Below are 15,969 nucleotides of genomic sequence, written 5' to 3'. Positions count from 1 at the left end.
TTAACTTTATTCTTATTATTTCTTATAAAAGGTACTTATTACCTTTCTCCTTACCAGTTGTGTTTGATGAGACTGGTTGCATGGAGGTGTTTGCAGGTAAGCCTGATGTATTACTGTTTGGTTTCACTTCTACTAGAAGCAGAACACATGAGGATATGAACATGTATTGAACATAAGAACAAATTGTATGGAACTATAATCATATGGTACCATAAAAAACATATCTAACTTCATTCTTATTATACCTGACAGTAGGGAGTCATTTCCTGCTTGCATCACGGTTGTATTTGTTTGGTGTTGTTGCGTGGAAGTGCTTGCGGGTAAGCCTGTTGTTTTTTTTGCTTCTACGAGTACATGCAGAATACCTGTTATTTATTAAATTCAGGTGTTTCAATCAGCCCCTTATCTCCAGTAAAGGACAATCTTAATGTTTTCAGCATAATGTTTCATCCATAATTGTGACAACAGTTTGTTAAAGGCCCTTTCTATTTCAACATGACTGTGTCCCAGTGCACAAAGCAAAGACTACTGTATAAAGACATGGTTTGATTGACTGGACCGAACACAGAGCCCTGACCTCATTCCCACTGAGCACCTTTGGGATGAATTCGAACAGAGACACATCAGTGCCTGACCTCATAAATGCTCTACAGAATGAATGGGCACAAATTCCCAACGAAACACAGAAAAATCTTGTATACAGCCACCCAAGAGGAATGGAATCTGTTATAGTTTGAACAGGGGACTGACTCCATATTGAATGGATTTTTTTGGATACAATGCCATTGCAAGTTTGACCAAATACATTGCATAAAACGGTTGCTGTTGATAAGAGTGGTTTCACAATAAAGGTAAAACAAATCTGAAATGATTTATCATTCATATGATCAGCAGATGTGTATATGCTATGTTTGGGGTTTGGGGTTTACTTGGGTCATTTAAATTCACCTTACTAAGTAACCTCCAGTGGTTAGTGAGGGGGGATAGGACGAACACAGGTTACTTAACCAGATTTTGTATCTGAGAGATTCCTTTTTTTATTATAGTGGTATCTGGGTATAGAAATGCCCTCCCTTTTTCTCCTAAAGAACCAAAATTTTGCAAAAAATTTGCCATGAAATACAAAGCATTTTCAGCATACGAGCATCAGAAACGAGTTGAATCAAATGCCGGTTTGAGCCTACATTTCACATACATCTGGCATGCGCATATGTCCGGCTTGTGCTTACATTGCACATGTGCATAAGTTGTGAGAAAATGCGTTTTGCAAGACAAAATTTCACCTTAAGAACTCGACTCTAGGTTCCCCTGTAGTTGTAGTACTCATTAGTAACATTAGCAAGACCTGATATACAGTATTTTAACTAAACACGCTTTAAAATGGTGCAACACACCTCAGTGTTAACACTATAGTGCACAATACTTTTAAATCCTGCCACCTACTGCATTACACACACCTCAACCTACTGTAACATCAAACACTAATAGTACTATATGGATTAATCTGTCTTTTTCCAAATCAGGAACATCTAAAGGAAAGACTGACAAAACTGACAAAGTAGTGTATAACATGCACTCACTTAGTGATTTTGAATGTGTTTTAAAAATTAATAAACTAAAGAATGACTTGGACTTTCTAATATATTTGTGTGATGTGAGAATAAAATGCTATGTCACCCTGGACAGGGTGAGAATCCATTGGAGGGCATACACAGTCATTCACACACTATGGGCAATTTGATTATGCCAATTAGCCTACTGTAACCTACACATCTTTGGACTGTGGAAGGAAACCGGCGTACCCGGAGAAAACCCACCAAGCACGGGGAGAACATGCGAACTCCATGCACACAGAGACGGGAATCGACCCTGGAGGTGCAAGGCGACAGTGCTAACCACGACACCACTGTGCCGCCTTCTTATTATTATTACTTTGGAAATTTGGACTTATTTTGAGAAATAAAAGACTAGTAGTGTGTTAACAGCAAACACTAAAAAGAGAGAAATATCTGCTGTAACATGTTACACTTTGATTGTTAGTGCAATAAACTAAATCAATAATAAGTAAAGCAATAGAGTCATGTAATTACTTAACTTTAAAGAGAGAGAGAGTAAGAGAGAGAAAGAGAGAAAGATATTACCTGTGACATCTTGGGATGAGGTTGGTGTACCTGCAAAATGAAAAGCATGAAATATGAGAAGACGTGTCCCTTGAAATTTACCCTGCACCCTCTTTATATATTATTATATTATATCATTCCCTAAAATAGGGAGGTATTACCTTCATCACCTATATTGTTTAAGAGTGGGTCTACTTCCTGTGGTGTGGTGAGTGGACGAGAGCCTGCCGCTAGAACAAGGATAGTGCATAGAGATCAAAATCTGTTGCATCTCTGATTTTGTCTGAAGTCTGTGGGGTGAATGGGTGTGTGCCTGTCATTTCCTTGTCCATAATATACTGTAAGTGGACCCGTAATTTAACTTGACCCGTAATTATTCAGGTATTTATTTATAATAATAATAATAAAAATAATAAAAAAAAAAAAAAAAAAAAAAAAAAAAAAATATATATATATATATATATATATATATATATATATATATATATATATATATATATATATATAATACAATTATTTATTTGATATTATAAGCTTGAATAATATAGTAAGTACACATCACTTACAAAAATATTCAACAACCACCTTAATGCTTTCATGCACAGTGGCCATGCTAATTTTCAATCAGTGCTAGGTTTGTTTGCTTGTTTTTGTCTTCATTGCATATTTTAAAGTTACTTTTTGATATAATAATACAACTTTAGATGTTTAAAGATCGCAGGATAGATAGAGTAATTTATCTGGGAAAGTGATTTAATGACTAGCTGAAACCACACACAAGGACACTGGAAATGAATGGGCTTTGTATCCTGTGTATCCTGTGTAAGGATCTATCTAGTGATGGAAATTTATAAGCCTAAAAGTAATTTATTTAGAGAAGTGATTTAATGAGGACTAGACATATTTATGGACTTCAATATATATTTACTGTAGCATCATGATTGCTACTTTGTCATATATGTTATAGACGTTGAATTATATTTAGCATCTTTTTTTTTACACCTTTGATGTTTAGTGTTTTTGTTGTTGTTGTTGTTTTGCCTTTTTGTAAAGAAGACAACATTAAATGCTATATTACTACAGAGGTTGGGTGAGTACTCATAAAAGGATTTATAAACACAAAGTACAATATACAGTTTAAATATTTATATTACCTTCTGTAAAATGTACACTATTATATACATATGTTGATCTTAATAATACTTTCGTTTATATAATTTACATTTACATGTGTGAAATTTTAGTAAACACCCTTATCTAGAGTAATTAAAGTCTCTATCCATGAATATATCCTTATATAGTACTGGTTCACTAGGTTACTGATAAGCTAAGAGAAGAGGAAGAATAACATCAAACAAAAACAGATTTCTCTGTTAGTTTTTTGTTCTTGTGTCCTTTTTGTAGTTTTTGCTAATTCAAGTACTTTGAAAAAAAATGTTAGGTGAGTAGATGTTGGCTGTTTGGACATCTAGACAAAATTGGCACATACATATTAAATAGTCGAACTATTTTACCTCACAGAAGATTGACATTATTGTCTGCACTAATTGGTAAAATAATGGAACAGTGGTTTTCTGTGCTCATCGTATGGTCTCTCTATCATAATAAGTATGAACAGAGATGTCAAATTCACTCAGGTCCAAGAACTAAAATAGTCTCTTCTCCCAGAAAGAGAAGGGTGCCTTACACTTTTTCACGAGCCAATCAATCTTTGAGCTCATGTATGTGAAAAAGTGTGGATAGCACTTTCCAATAAGTGCCCTATGGTACAGCATGAGCATTTTTTGAAAAAAGATGCGGTTGTCTGGCCTCATGTGCCACACAGGAAGCACATTTTAGTCTCCAGGCCTTGTGCTATAACATAGGAGAACTGACTGGTGGGAAGAGAACTGGTGAGATCTTGACTGAAGATGAGAGTTTGTGAGAGCTTAGAGTTTAGGTGAGTGTAAGACAGTGTGTGTGTGGATAATGATGATGATGATGATGATGATGATGATGATGATAACAGGACTTTGTGTTACCTTTACTGGTGGATGAGTTAGAAATTGGGATGGATGCAGGTTTGGTGGTAAGTTGAGTGGGAGAAGGGGTAGATGGAGGATCACCTGTGTGACAAAATCATTAAATTATACACAAAAGCATGAGAACTGTGTTTTACCGTGCCGTCCTTACAAAAAGCGATGCTGTTAAAAACAGTTATAGCAATTCCCAGAAATATTTAATTAGTAACATGACCCATACAACTCTTTCTCTGTGTCACAAGAACAATGGCCAATCGTGTGCATCTTTAAAGCCATGTATGTGAAAAAGTGTACAGTAGATGGCACTTTTCTATGATTGCCCTGTGGCACAGCATGAGCAGAAGTTTGAAAAAAGATGCGGTTGTTTGGCTTCATGTGCCACACAGAAGGCACATGTTAGCCTTCAGGCTCTTAGCTATAATAGAGGAAAACAGACTGGAGGACAGAAACTGGCAGGTGACCAGATTGAAGCGAAAAACATCATGGAGTGATTGAGAGTGATGTCATGGGTGAAGTCTTGACTGAAGATGAGAGTTTGTGAGAGCTTAGAGTTTTGTTGAGTGTAAGACTGATCAGTGTGTGTGGTTATGATGATGATGATGATGATAAAAGGACTTTGTGTTACCTTCAAGGGTGGATGAGTTAGTGGTGGGTGTAGGATTGGTGGCAGTTTGAATGAGAGAAGAGTTAGATGAAGGATCACCTGTGTGACAAAATCATTACATTATACACATTGAACTTTTTTCTTTTGTACTGTTTTCAAACCAAGCAATACTGTTAGCAAGAATTAGGCCATTTCCCAGAAACATTTAAGCAGTAACATAACAATATGAAGCTTGAAGCAATACATTAGTAAATTTAATGGATAAAATGCATATTGCATGGTTATAGGAATTTGGCACGAATGTAATGTGGGAAATTACTGTACTGTATGTGTGTGGAGCCACATTACATTTTACGCTTGTGTGTTTATAGGTGTGCGAATTATTAGATTGGGTCAAAGACTCATCATCCTAAAGATGTTTTGGTAAGTGGCTCTGCTTGAAAGTCTACATTTTCACATATCTAAATATTTTCTGTGTGTGTGTGTGTGTGTGTGTGTGTGTGTGTGTGTGTTGTATTTTTTAAACCCAGTCTATACATATGAAATGTCCATTTCCTGTCAAATTCTTATAATCTATCGAACACAGGAGCATCACTGACACTGGCCTATGTACAGCGCAGCCTGGTCGTCATAGCAACGCAGAGCACACAAAAGCTATTTCAGTTTTTTAACCACAGCTTCCTGTGTGCTGTAAAACCCTCCCCTACCCCCCCTCCTTTCCCAAGAACATTTTGCTTTCTTTTTTCTTTTGTTCTGCTTCGTGCAAAAGTTCATTTACCTGCTGGTAAGTGTGTTATGAGTTTTTTTAGCCACCACAGCCAATTAACACATTCTATTTAGTATTAATAATAATAATAAAAATGATTTAATAAAATACTCAAGAACAAAAAACAATGTTGTCCCAAGATAGTCCCTAATTAAATGGACATTATATTAATAATGTATCAAATGCACATTATATTTCACATGTAAATGTGATAGAATATAGTCTATAGTATATAATATATAAAAATCAGCAAATATATATAATACAGCACACAGGCTACAGTATACAGTATAGTCTACAGGACTAATAAAGCAGAACTATGATTTGCAAGAGCGTCTTTTGACAGTCTTTCTCTTTTCCGGATGTGGCTTTGCTCAGTTCACAGCTTAAATTGCACACACACACACAGCCAACACGCTTTTTTTTCTCAAAGTTACACCCACTTAATGGAACATTATCATTTCTAAAACTTACTTCAACTCACTTCATTCAGCCTGCTTAAATATAACACGTTAATGATCAAGAGTCATTACCCAACAATGCACAAAAACCTGATGAAAAATTATGTAGTGTAAAGTATATCCACAAAAAGTAGTGTAAAAAGCTTGATAATCAGGGTGTAGATGCAAAATCTACACAAAAAAACAACAACTAAAAATGATGTAATGTTGATGAAACAAAAGGTTCAGCCCTGCTGTGAAAATGCATTTACAAACCATTATACAATAATTCAATCATAATTATTTTATATACGTATTCAATTAATGTAAAGTATTAATTAAAATAAATTTATGTGTGTTTGATTTGAATAATAAAGTAAATTATTCTATAGTATCACTGATCAAATTAACCTCATCCTCACAAAATTCTTTTAGAGTATTTCACACAACCATTACATCATACATCAACACTGAGCTCTGTGAAGCGATTTTAGTTTAGTACTGTAATTATTTTAGCTGTTAATTAAACGGTAGTAAACCTTACCACGTGCAACATACAGTACAGTAGCTGGATAAATTAATCAGATGTCTGATACTAGCTGTCAAAAACATTGCATCTAAAGTTTACATTACATCGATTATGTTATAATGTGACTGCAAAATACATAAAATATAATAAAATACAGTATAAAGGTTAAACATTCTGTTTTGCTTATGATCTAAAAGATGTCGAATTATATTGTAGGTATTTTTTTTTTCTATTATTATTATTAGTAGTAGCAACAGTAGTATATTATCAAATTGTAATGAAAAATTGAAGTATTATTAAATTGTAATATCATTGTGAGAAATTTCTGTATATTTTAATTTTTCTCTTTCTATAGTTAACAATAACTGTGATTATGCCTACTTCATAATCAAATGTGCAATACAACACTCACACAATACTGTGTAATATAAGAATTGTTTAGCAATTCCTAAAAGTATTGTATTACTGGAATTTCAAACCTTTTTTGATAAATGGGTGTGTTTAACGCTAGCTAAAGTGTAGCCGTTTTGGCAAAATTCGCTCTTCGTTTACAATTTACAAAGACCTGTTTAAGACCTGTGTAGTATCTTTAAAGAACTCCTTTTATTCCTTGAACTGTTCGAACACGCCAAGGTTACAGCCCAAAGGGCCTAAGGTGGTTAAAGCATATCATTTATTAGCATACCATAATAATTGTAAAGTTATATCACTAAATGAGGTAGGATGTATTATTACGCTCATATAATCTTATAATGAACCATTTATTACGATAACAATAACATTATGTAAAGTATTAAAATTACATTTCGCAGCCTAGGAGATGACTTATACTGTAGCTGTCTTATCATGGTTTACACACACACACACACACACGACACACTGTTCGGCTCTAATGATCATTCTGACATGTGACTTTAACTCTTCACCCCCCAAACGCTACACATGTTTTATTTATAAACCACACAGCCTAATAGTATAAGGTGGTTCAATGTTATAGAAGCATGCTTTATAAAGCATTTTATTTATTTTTTTATTTTTTTATTTTCCCTTTTTTAACAGAATCAGCTTTGAGCTTGAGATTACAGTACTAGGAAGAGACACCAGCTCCAGTTCGAATGAGGAAGTGGCCCGAGGCCTGTGTAGAGAGGCCCTGTTTCAAAAGCAGACTGCATTGTGAAAAAAAAAAAAACACCCAAAAGGAAGCACAAGTATAAGAACTAAAAATGCCGGTTCTAAAAAGTAGCTTTAAAACAGAAAACGCTTTTAGACAGATATTTGGAACGCGTAAGCAAAACTCCAGTGAATCCAGTGCCGAGCGACACATGGCTAAACCATTCAAGCAGCCATTAAGCATCAATCAGACTGTGTAGAGTGTCAGTGGACACACCCAAAAAAACACACACACACATCTTATTCTTTACCAGGAACAAACAATAATTAAAGATTCTGTGGTCAAATGTCAACTGATCAAAAAAAAAACAAGCCACAATGAAAGCGAGCCAGAATGAAAGAGTTTATAAGTGCTCAACTTCACAATGAAAGAGTCCACCAGCGTCTATCATCTCCATATTCATCAACTTAGAACTTAGAACTTCATATCTTTACTGTTTCTTACTATAAAAAACATCTATCATAATTCTCCAGTCCAAAACATGTAGAGTATTTGATTGAAAAATAAAGATTATACTCTCATTTAGACAAATAATAATAATAATAATAATAATAATAATAATAATAATAATAACAACATACACTATTATTCATATTCCATGCTATAACCAATAACCGATAATCCTTGCTCCAAGCAAACAAGCAGAAAATGAAGATGATTTAACATACTGTAATATTTTTAGGTACATCAACTAAAATGTGACTCACAGGAAAAGCATTTATATAGAAAAAAAAAAATAAACATGTCACAATTCAGCCCCAAAACTAGCTTTCCAATGAAACACGCCGCTAAAAAGTTAAGAAAAGTTTTCTACTCACATAACGCGACTCCTGCCAGGACCAGGAGCAAAAACCTTGGTCCAAGGAACTTTGCCATAACGGGGTGTAAGAGGCCTCTTCTAAGACACCATAAGTCCTGTTTAATAAATGAATAAATAAAATAAATTACTTAGCACATCCTGGAACTGATACTGATTTTACATGCAGTATATATTTTTGCCCTCAATTTTTAATCATGTTAATTTGAATAAAAAAAATATATATATAATAAATAAAAATTTACTTACACTTTCTTATGTTTTATCTAATCAGTCGTCACAGTTTCCTGCGTGTTTTAAGCCCCGGCGTCCTCAAGCTTGTGTTAGGCTTGACAGACAGAGCGATGTCAAGAACGCTCTCACCTTCAGCAGTGCACGATGGGCGTCTTAACAGGAAGCTGTATTTTCAGCTACGCCACAATTCCTCTGCTGCTTTGCACTTCTGCCTCATTTGTAGAAGCTTTGAAACAGCCCTGCTAGAACATTACGCATCCGTGCTATCATCATCCTCACATCCACTTAATGTTAGATGCTCATTTACTGTCTTACTCCTGGGGTGGGACACCAAACTCTAAACATTATCAAAACTTTTATTTATTTATTTATTTATTTTTTCAAGATAGAATGAATTAAAACGGTGGCTAAATTCCTAATGCTTTTACTTGTTACATGTAAATAAATTAAAGTTAATGCAAATGCTAGGCTAGTTATGTGTAACAGTTTCATGACCACTCAGTATTTGAGTCAGCCATAATCACAAAACAAAGGCAGAGAGAAAAGCTAAGCTAATGCTAATGCTATCAGCTAGTTAGAAGCATCTTGCTTCTGTGCAACTGAAATGGTTAGCTAGGCAGCTGATTGGTTTTCTGACACGGCATGTTAGCATTAAGCATTGATTTTAATTGATTTGTTTATGAATGGTTAGCAACATTACATGGATTTACTTGAGGTTGTCATCTACTAGCCGCTGAACTAGCCACAAGAATAATACATTTTATCTTATTTTATCTTATTATCTATATATTTTGAAAAATCTCAGCTAGTTAAACAAAAACAACAACATTTTAGCATTACTAGCAAGAAACCCCTTATATCAGCATTTTAAAGCTTATGGTTAGCACTGCGTCCTCGCACCTTCAGGGTTAAGGGGTTTGATTCCCGTCTGAGGTGTGTGTGTGTGTGTGTGTGTGTGTGTGGATCGTGCATTTTCTAACATCGCTTGCCGGGTTTCCTCGGGATACTCCGGTTTCCTCCAACACGCAGATGAGGCTAATTGGCGCTCCCGAAGCGTATGAGTGTGATTGAGCCCTGTGATAAACTGGCACCCTGTGCAGGAAGTACCCAGCCTGGGTCCCATGGGATAGGTTCCAGGCTTCTTGCTCCCCTGTAGAGGATAAGCAGCATAGAGAATGGGTTTGTGAGAAAATAAGAGCTAATTTATGACTTATATTGTCCATACAGTAACTAGCAAAATACAAAAGTAAGGCTAGTTAGTTTACAGGCTGTACAGAATAAAAATAATGTAAGCTATCGAATTATTCCTTCAGCCAGTTCATTTCAATTCGGTTTTATTTGTATAGCACAGTGTTTTGCATCACAAGTGTTTACTGAGGAAAATTTGAACAGCAAAAACTAGCACAGGTTTTACACCAGATGCTCTTCCTGTCAAAACACACCCTTCTTCTAATGTAGCTTGGGAACGGTGCTGCATGCAGCGACATGAGTTGTATGAGACGTACCGTAGGGTTAAGGTCCTTACCCAGGGACCCAACAGTGATGGCAGTGGCAGGGTTTGAACCCCTGGCCCTCCGGTCAGCAACCCAACTACTGTACCTGAGCCACACTGCTACAATGTTTAAATATTTATACAACAGTTATATTGTTCATAAGGAGTAATCAGAATCAATAAGACAAAGACATTCAATTTAAATTCTGTTTTATTTTTTTATTTCTCTGAAATATTCTTAAACCAGAGTTTATGCTATATGTCATGTTATGACGAATTATAATTTATAATCATAATAATAGCAAAAGGAAAGCCGTTAATAAAGAATAATTTTTACATTTGTTGCTTTACACATTATGTGAATGTGGATGGATTATTACTGTACCAAACTGCATTTTCATAGAATTGTTCTGTTTATGGAATAAAAATATATACTGTAGGTGTAGGAAAAGGATGTTTTGCATGTCTTGATCAGATATACTGTAATTAAATTTTGAACCACTAAAAAATTCTGAATCACTAAAATTAAGATGAAAAATACACTTGAGCGCAGCTACTGAAAACTCCCCGAGATGACATGAGGAAGAAACTTTGAGAGGAACCAGGCTCAAAAGGGAAACCATGCTCTATTCGGGTGATAGTAGACAGAATAGTGTGACCATAAATAAAACCACTTGTATGACCATGAGCTATATGGTCAAAAGTGCACTTTGTACATGAAGTTCACTTTGATGCAGTTAACAACTGTGCACTGACGGAGACTGTTTGGGGCAATTTTTGTCCTAGAACCATGATAGTCATTGCAGTTACGAGCCGTTGCATAAAAACTGTTTGTGTCAATACAGCCCACAGCCATTTTTATGTTTTTTAATTGGTACTATCCTCAATTATCACAGATATTTTTTACAAACTATTATATATCACCCTCAGCCGCAGTGCATGGTCACCATCTGTAACTCCAGGGTGGATCACAGGACTGAAGGGGTCATGATCTAGCTATTGATCTACTAATAGCTGAAAGACTTAAAGGACATACAGTTTATATAGCTGGCTTTTAAGTTAAAGTAGACTGTAATTGAATCAAAACAAAGGAGAAGGGTCAAATCAGTATGTTTTAAATTGACGTTATCCTGACAGCTGGTCTACAGTATACTGTATCTTTTACCGAGACAGCGCCAAGCAAAGTACAAATACTGTACAAAGGTCTTGAGCCACCCATCATTTCTTCATATTACATGAAATGATGTAGGAGGAAAAAAATGAGCATGTGTTTTAATGTGACAGACAGCAATGTGCTGAAAGGTATCATTTAAAACAAGCTCAGCTCGGCAGCAGCCCCATTTCCCCTCTCGTCTGTTCCAACCACTCAGTGTTTACCATCAGCAGTATACTAATCACTGGCCTGATCATCTTTCATCATCTGCACCTGTTTTACACCGGTTCATATACAGTACGTTTTTAATGCTTGGATGATTCATACTGTAGGTCAATGTGTGGTTTAACAGACCAAAAGCATTCTTTTAAAATTGCTCAGGTACAGGGACTGGATTGGAAACGAGAGGCAAAAAGTCCTTCAGGAAGCTTGGGGAACTATTTCTCAAGACTACATTAAAAACACAAGAATGTCTGGCAAAATATGGAAAAGAAATAAGGGGGGTATTTGCAGACGACTGTATATCATTACCCATATACAGTGTGTAGTGGTGGCTCAACAGTTGGATTTCTGATCGGAAGGTTGTGGGTTTGAGCCCCAGCTTAACCATTTAAGCTCCAGGGCTGCTGTATCCTTGTGCAAATTACAATTTTTACTGTTTTAGTGTAATTCAAATTACACTGTGTTAGTTAAATATGAATTTAGTGTAAATGAAATGTATTTTTTTTTATGTAGAAATGACTTTGTTTAACAGGACATAATATAACCCAGTAATAAAAGTGAACAAAAAACATTCAGTCTTGTTTTTGAGGGGAGAAAAATCATCTGAGCTTGAAAGGCTACATGTGAGTGTAAAAAAGCCAATGACTTATTCATAATGAAACAAAGCTTAAATAGTACGGCTTTCACCCAGTGGTGTGTGGTCACACACTAAACATGCATTCTATCATAAATTGATGTAGCACTGGGTTACAGAAAAAACTCCAGTCAGTGTACAGCAGTTTAACACGACGACATTTTATACGATGCAATTCAAGGTTATGTCTACATATGCTTGAGGTTCTGTAAATAATATCTAAATAATTCCGTGAGATTCTGTTCATTTCAGCCGTCTTCCTTTAGGTTTTTGTCTCAGCCCCTTTCTCTTTCTTGGACATGTACAGATAGCTGATGGTAGATGTTTGAATCTAGATTATCATGTTAAATAATGTGTCATATAATTTACACATTTTTTTTTATCCATGATCATAAATTCAGTCCTTTTTTAAAGTCTCATGATCACAGCTTAATAGTTGTCTAGTCCCTTTGTAATGTGTGCTGCAAGACACCACTTCCTCACTTGTTTTTTTTTTTTCTTCTCTCCTCTCTTTTCGGTTTCCCGCCTCGTTTGAGGAAGTTACAAAGAGAGGCAGAGTCATATAAGAAGTCAGAACTACATCTCCTCACTTAAAGCACCTTTACAGTCACGACTTTAAAACGTACGTCTCTTAAATGTTGAGAACATGTCAGCTTTTCTCACAACCTTCGTTCATTCTAATGCTGTATACTGTACTGTTTTTTTTTTTTTTTCAATTGTCATTTTAAACATTCGCAACTTACAGATATCTCGGCGATATTTGCATCGGTTATTTGCAGACCAGGATGACATATGTCATATTCTTTTTAAACAGGCTCCATGTTCTTTCATTACCTACAGTACACGCATATAGCACAGTTACGAAGCTCTGCCTTGATTAACACTTTGTGTGTGTGTGTGTTTTCTTCTCACAATTAGCATGAGCTATACCGTATGTAACGTGAGTGGATGTCTGGAAAAGGAAGAAATGTGTAAAAGTGAAACACAGCAGGTCACGCTGTTATAGGAAAATAACCATGGTGAGATGTGATGCGGCCTGGCGTTCATTCCAATCATTTTGACGTCATGTCTTGAAGTATTTCAATCATTTTATAGCACAGTTCAAGCAGACAATAAACGAGCAGTTTGCCTGCGACTTCTCTTTTTTTTTCATTAAAGAGCAGCACAATGCCCTTTTTATATGTTGACAGTAATAGCAAAACGGGTTACTTCCTGTTATCACTTTTGGTATATCAGCTATACAATCATTTCCTTCGTTTCATACCCAGCCTCTTCTTTTTCTCTCTTTCTTGACTTTTCCATTTTTACAGCATCGAATGTAACATTGAAAATTACAACAAGTACAAGTACTGAAGACTCCTTACAAAAAAATAATAAATAAATAAATAAACAAATAAATAGATAGATAGATAAATAGATAGATAGATGGATAGATAGATGTGTCACTACCAAATCCACATTAGCACAGATTTTGAGTTATTTTGAGTGGAGAGTCGGCCATACCGTAGAAGTAGTAACTCGTTTTAGTAGAAAAGATAATGTCAGTAGATATTGTGTCATGTCATGTTTGTTTAAACTGCTGAATGAAACTATGGCGCTTGTGTACTTTTTCTGTCTAATGACCTCTGATGGCTCGTTTACTGGAATTTGCAGGATGGGTGGAGCTGGTTGTGATGTACTATACATGTCCCTACACTCGCATGATGTCATAAACTGTTTGAACGGATGATCAAGGCGTGTGAATTAATCACTGATTGACAAAAACACATGTAGAAGGCATGAAATGTCCGAAATCCTTTAGCTTTTTATTATTTTAATTGCTATACCATTACCAATAATCCTGAGACCAGTCGTGTGTGGGGTTGCTTCACAGCCAAGGGAGTGGGCTCACTCACAATTTTGTCTAAGAACACAGCCATAATTAAAGAATGGTCACAAAAACACCTTCCTAACATTCAAATACCAGTTTGGTGACGAGCAATGTCTCTTCCTGTATGATGGAGCACCGTGAGTACCATAAGGCAGAAGTGATAACTAAGTGGCTCGAGGAACAAAACTTAGAAATTTTGGGTCCTTGGGCAGGAAACTACGGTGGCCCTGAAGTGCAAAACAAATTAACAAAACTGAAGAAAAAAAAAAAACCCAAAACAAAATAACAAATTCAAACCCAAATATCAAAACCCAAAACTATTTGTTTGGAGGGGGGGAGTTTTGTTGTTTTGTTTTTGTTTTTGTTGTTTTGTTTTCGGATTTGTTAATTTGGTTTTGAATTTGTTAATTTGTTTTCCATTTTGTTAATTTGTATTGCACTTCTCGGCCAGTCCGATACAAACCGGAAAAGGTAGGTATAGATTGCGAATGAAATGCTTACCGCTGATTGGACGAGACATCTGTCACTCAAGATATACAGGAAGTACTGTAGTAGCGGTAGATTTGTGTGTGTATGAATGTGCAAACATTATTGTGGTTTCAAATATGGCCCTGAAGTCAGTTTTGTTATATTTTTTTTGCACTTCACGGCCATCATAGTTTAAAGTGAAGCAGAACACACAAGAAACAAAGATAAAGAAACAAGTTCCTACTTCCTGTATATCTTGAGTGACAGATGTCTCGTCCAATCAGTGGTAAGCATTTCATTTGCTAACTATACCTACCTTTTCCGGTTTGTATCGGACTGGCCGAGAAGTGCAATACAAATTAACAAAATGGAAAACAAATTAACAAATTCAAAACCAAATTAACAAATCCGAAAACAAAATAACAAAAACAAAAACAAAACAACAAAACTCCCCCCCTCCAAAAAAATAGTTTGGGTTTTGTTATTAGGTTTTTAATTTTTTTTTCCGTTTTGTTAATTTGTATTGCACTTCTCGGCCAGTTAGATATTAGTTATTTTGTTTTCCGTTTTGTAAATTTGGTTTTGAATTTGTTATTTGGTTTTGAATTAGTTATTTTGTTTTCCGTTTTGTTAATTTGGTTTTGAATTTGTTATTTGGTTTTCCGTTTTGTTAATTTGGTTTTGAATTTGTTATTTGGTTTTGAATTTGTTATTTTGTTTTCAGTTTTGTTAATTTGGTTTTGAATTTGTTATTTGGTTTTGAATTTGTTATTTTGTTTTCAGTTTTGTTAATTTGTTTTGCACTTCAGGGCCACCGTAGAAAACTCCCCAGACCTTAATCTCATTGGGAACTTGTGGTCAATCATCAAAAACAGGTCCACTTACAAAAAAAATACACATCCTGACACACTTAAGAATTGATTATGCAAGGATGGGCTGCTATCAGTCCCAGGATGTGGCCCAGGAGTTGATAAACAGCATGGCAGGGCGAATTGCAGAAGTCTTGAAAAAGAAAGGCACTGCACTGAACGCTGCAAATATTGACTTAAACCTAATGTAATTATCAAAAAGATCTCAAAATACTGAAGCATCAGAAGTTGTGAAAATTAATATTTGTGTCATCCTCGAAACTTTTGGCCATGACTGTACTGACCTCAACAGCCCAAATGACTAAACCCAAAATATTTAAGAACCAAATAAAAATTTTTTGCAGTGGAAATTTAGCCCTTTTTATATCATAACCATGTGACCTTACTGTATGTAGACAAACTGGGGCCATGAGTACAATACATTTAGTTAGCTGTGCTTTGCTAGTATTTTCTGATAATGATGACTGAATACTGAGTCGGACTGGGATGACTGTATCTGAGAACTTTCACTGCTTTCGACACATCTCTAGTCTGTGTATTGTTGTAGAAGAGGCAGGGT

The 15,969-nt window shown here is 35.4% G+C and overlaps 1 long non-coding RNA gene across 1 annotated transcript; it reads right to left on the bottom strand.

Annotated features, from left to right (window-relative positions):
* Positions 1 to 2,148: 2,148 nt before the first annotated feature.
* On the bottom strand, positions 2,149 to 8,876 carry LOC128542853 (uncharacterized). The gene is made up of 3 exons (XR_008365688.1): positions 8,718 to 8,876; positions 8,470 to 8,566; positions 2,149 to 2,171 (listed from the first exon to the last, which is right to left on the bottom strand). It is a non-coding gene; the product is annotated as an uncharacterized LOC128542853 (long non-coding RNA).
* Between the last annotated feature and the right edge of the window lie 7,093 nt (positions 8,877 to 15,969).

Source organism: Clarias gariepinus, chromosome 15 (assembly GCF_024256425.1).
Source record: "Clarias gariepinus isolate MV-2021 ecotype Netherlands chromosome 15, CGAR_prim_01v2, whole genome shotgun sequence".
Taxonomy (NCBI): Eukaryota; Metazoa; Chordata; class Actinopteri; order Siluriformes; family Clariidae; genus Clarias; species Clarias gariepinus.
Note: the sequence above shows the minus strand (reverse complement) of the source record. Positions and strands in the feature narration are given on the sequence as shown.